Raw genomic sequence first — 5,032 nt, 5'->3', positions numbered from 1 at the left:
CCCGAGACCATCTCTTCACTCCCCTCGCTCGTCCCCCCCCACTGGAGCGTCGCCAGCCGACGACCACCATACGCCCTCGCCGCCACGAGCTCACTGTTGTCCCCGAGCGCATCGGCGACCATCGTTCGAACTGCCTTCGACCGTTGCATCTCCTTGTCTCCTCTGCCGACCCCGCCGATGACCGGAGCGACGCCGTCAACGACGTCCGAGCCGCATCACCGGCGACCACCCCACTGTAAGCCGGCCAACTTACCACCCCCGTTCGATCTTATTTCAACGCTCTAGATTAGATCTATCGAATAGTTAGGTCTTTTTCTATATAGATCGGTTTAGTATGGTTTATTATCTGTTTAGATCGAACCATCTCGCCGGTTTCTTTTCATTAAACGTGCATGCATAGTTTTGTTAAGTATCGCCTGGGTGCAGTTTAGTTACCGAACGCCCACCTGTTTAGCCCGATAGCAGTAGGCCACGTAGCTAGTGCCCGATTGTTTTTTATTATTATTTTCGTTTCTGTTTTAAAAACAGAATAGTTCTAATTTCATATTGCTTATAACTTTTATGTTTAGATCTAGATTGATTGATTCTTTTTGCACCGTGTCACAAATTTGTTGAAGTTTCTGTTTTTGTACTTGGATTTAAATTTTGAGTAGTTGTAGTTTGAATTTGCATGAATTTGCCTCAAACAGTATTTTGGCCATAACTTGGGTTTGAAAGTATATTTTAAGTTGATTCTTTTTGCTCCCGGTCACTAGGACTTTTTCCTATCCAGTAGATTATAGTGATTTATTTTTAATTTATTTAAATTAGGGTTTTAGCGAAAAATAGTACTGTTTTCTATGTAGTTTTGTTTTGCTTGTAACTTAGCAAGTTTTGTTTAGATTTAATTAATTCTTTTCGCAAAGTTTTGTTGATTGAATTATACATATGTTAGACTTCGGTACATAATTTCAGAAATTATTTTTATTAGTTTTGCTACTGTTTAGGATTTCAGCTTAGCATAGCTAGTATATAGTGTATGTAATAGCTAGTATTGTAGTTTTTGTTGCTAGAAATTATTTTAGATAATTTATTTATGTTGTTTTAATGGAAATAGATTTTATTTTCTGTTAAGAATTTGTTTAGATTAATTTAGTGTGGTTATGAAAGTTATTGGTTGATAGTGTGTGGGTTTTCCCTAGTTTTCTTTAAAGTTTTCTTTTGATATTTATTTTGGTCCTCTCTGGTTTCATTATTGTTTTCTTTATTTATTTTATTTAGTTGGGTGTTATTTTGATTGATAGTATTGATTGCTAGAATTGATTGCTTATGTGAATACTACGTTTGATTATATAGATTCCAACGGAGGGACGAATAGTTCTACATGTCATTAATTTTGAGAGCGTATTTATCTTCATCAACTTACCAGGCAAGTTCACTTTGACCATGTTCTCCATAACTATGTTTATTTGCATGTAGTAGCACCCTTTCAACAATCTCTCCAGTAGTGTTATTGAATCTTGTAGTTGAGTAGAATGCATGAGGTAGAAACCCATCCCCCTGTTACCAAACCCGGGATGTTACATAGTTTTAATGCTACGCTATAGTAGACGGGGTTTGGTGTGAGTGCATGAGAGTGGTGTGAAGAAGGAGGACTCTACGTCAATGGCGACCACTTCATGATGGCACCGGCAAGGACTGCATCTTCAGGACTCCTCAAGATTTCGAGACTCGAGACAAGAATTCAATACACACTACTAGGTGAAGGACGGTTGATGGGCACCCTGGAGAAACCAGTGGTTGGCCGGGATGCATGGAAAAGCACCATGACATCTTGCGGAAAGCTTCACCCAGACTCAAAGAGACGGAAGAATACTTCATGCCCGGAAGCATACTTGTGCAACTACAATGGGCTCTGGCTTGGTTGACCTTAGTTGTGACTCTAGCTGGGACGATGCTAGCAGATGTAGAACTACAGTAGGATTGGATGAGCACCGGACAGTGGTCAGAGGAACTCTTCGGAAGACCATGATTTGGTCATCTTGTTCTCAAACACCCTGAAGTGCGAGAATGTAAAGAGAGGGATTGAATCTTGCGGGTAAAGTGTACAAACCTCTGTATAGGGTGAAAACCTAATCGATTAGCCGTGTCCCTGGTTACGAACAATTTGAGCCTCTGGACTTGGATCTATCTCGGAACTCTCAACACCGGACTGCTAAATTAATTGTGGGCAACTTATGATGATTTGGGCTGTGAGACATCGGTTGGCGGAACCATGTCATGATAGAAAACTCCATAGTACAGACTCCGGATAATTCCTTTGTTGTAGGGAAAATAAAACCAGCTTTTACGCAAACCAAACTCAGACCTAGAGCCACAAAGCCATATTGCATATAGAATAGTTTTATCAATCTGCTTTCTCTTATTGTGATCTTGCCGATACATTCTATGTACTAACCTACACGGCTGCAACGTATCATGTTGCATATATTTTTGTTCGACGAGTAAGAGTTACGATACAGGGTTACGGTCTACACTCAACCTGCCGATGGCGTTGATGGGACTCCACACCCGTTGATTGTTTCTGCCGAGACTTATAAGGTATATATCAGTTTTACTTTATTTACACATGTGATTGCACTTTGAAATATACATTGATGTACTGTGTGTGCCAACATACTGATACAGGGATGTCATAGATACACAGAGGCTTGACCGTCTGAGGTCGGGTCGCTACAGGCACTTTTATGGAAATCACTTTAGGAGAAGCTACTAAACTCTTAGATAATATTATGGTTAATTATTCTCAATGGCATACTGAAAGATCTACTAATAAAAAGGTGCATGCGATAGAAGAAATTAATGTTTTGAGTGGAAAGATGGATGAACTTATGAAATTATTTGCTAATAAAAGTGTTTCTTCTGATCCTAATGATATGCCATTGTCTACTTTGATTGAGAATAATAATGAATCTATGGATGTGAATTTTGTTGGTAGGAACAATTTTGGTAACAATGCGTATAGAGGAAATTTCAATCCTAGGCCTTATCCTAGTAACCCCTCTAATAAATATGGTAATTCCTACAACAATTCTTATGGAAATTATAATAAGATGCCCTCTGATTTTGAATCTAATATTAAAGAATTTATTACTTCGCAAAAGAATTTTAATGCTTTGATTGAAGAAAAATTGCTTAAGGTTGATGAGTTGGCTAGGAACGTTGATAGAATTGCTCTTGATGTTGATTTTTTGAAACTTAGATCTATTCCACCTAAGCATGATATCAATGAGTCTCTCAAAGCCATGAGAATTTCCATTGATGAGTGCAAAGAAAGAACCGCTAGGATGCGTGCTAAAGAAGATGCCTTTATAAGAGCGTGTTCTTCTAGTTCCTATGAAAATAAAGATGAAGATATAAAAGTTATTGATGTGTCCCCTATTAAATCTTTGTTTTGCAATATGAATCTTAATAATGATGGGACTGAATATGATCCACATTTACCTAGAAGACGTTCCAAGAATTCGGAGTTTTAGATCTTGATGCTAAAATTGATGAAAGTGGGATTGAAGAAATTAAAACCCTAGATGTTGCTAAACCACTATTTTGGATTTCAAGGAATTTAATTATGAAAATTGCTCTTTGATTGATTGTAATTCCTTGTTGCAATCCGTGCTAAATTCTCCTCACGCTTATAGTCAAAATAAAGCGTTCACTAAACATATCGTTGATGCCTTGATGCAATCTTATGAAGAAAACATGAATTGGAAGTTTCTATCCCTAGAAAACTTTATGATGAGTGGGAACCAACTATTAAAATTAATCTTAAAGATCATGAATACTATGCTTTATGTGATTTGGGTGCTAGTATTTCCATGATTCCCAAGACTTTGTGTGATTTGTTAGGTTTCCGTGATTTTGATGATTGCTCTCTAAACTTGCACCTTGGGGATTCCACTATTAAGAAACCTATGGGAAGAATTAATTATGTTCTTATTGTTGCAAATAGGAACTATGTGCCCGTATATTTTATTTTTCTTGACATAGATTGCAATCCTTCATGTCCTATTATTCTTGGTAGACCTTTCCTTAGAACGATTGGTGCAATTATTGATATGAAGGAAGGAAATATTAGATTCCAATTTATGTTAAGGAAAGGTATGGAACACTTTCCTAGAAAGAAAAAATAATTACCTTATGAATCTATTATGAGAGCCACTTACGGATTGCCTACCAAAGATGGCAATACCTAGATCTATCTTTGCTTTTTATGCCTAGCTAGGGGCGTTAAACGATAGCGCTTGTTGGGAGGCAACCCAATTCTATTTTTATTCCTTGATTTTTGCTCCTGTTTAGTAATAAATAATTTATCTAGCCTATGTTTATATTGTGTTTTTGTGTTTAATTAGTGTTTGTGCCAAGTAGAACAGTTGGGAAGACTTGGGGAAAGTCTTGTTAATCTTGCTGTAAAAAAACAGAAACTTTAGTGCTCACGAGAACTGCTGCCATTTTTATTTGGAAAATGATATTTAGTTAATTATTTTTTCAGATGATTAATAGATAAATTACTCACATCCAGAAATTTATTTTAGAATTTTTGGGGTTCCAGATCTTGCGCTAGCTACAGATTACTACAGATTGTTCTGTTTTTGACAGATTCTGTTTGTCGTGTGTTGTTTGCTTATTTTGATAAATCTATGGCTAGTAAAATAGTTTATAAACCATAGAGAAGTTGGAATACAGTAGGTTTAACACCAATATAAATAAATAATGAGTTCACTACAGTACCTTGAAGTGATCTTTTGTTTTCTTTCGCTAACGGAGCTCACGAGATTTTCTACTTTAAGTTTTGTGTTGTGAAGTTTTCAAGTTTTGGGTAAAGATTTGATGGATTATGGAACAAGGAGTGGCAAGAGCCTAAGCTTGGAGATGCCCATGGCACCCCCAACGTAATCTAAGGACACCTAAAAGCCAAAGCTTGGGGATGCCCCGGAAGGCATCCCCTCTTTTTGTCTACTTCTATCGGTAACCTTACTTGGAGCTATATTTTTAT

The sequence above is a fragment of the Triticum dicoccoides genome, chromosome 1A (genome assembly GCF_002162155.2).
Source record: "Triticum dicoccoides isolate Atlit2015 ecotype Zavitan chromosome 1A, WEW_v2.0, whole genome shotgun sequence".
NCBI lineage: Eukaryota > Viridiplantae > Streptophyta > Magnoliopsida > Poales > Poaceae > Triticum > Triticum dicoccoides.
Note: the sequence above shows the minus strand (reverse complement) of the source record.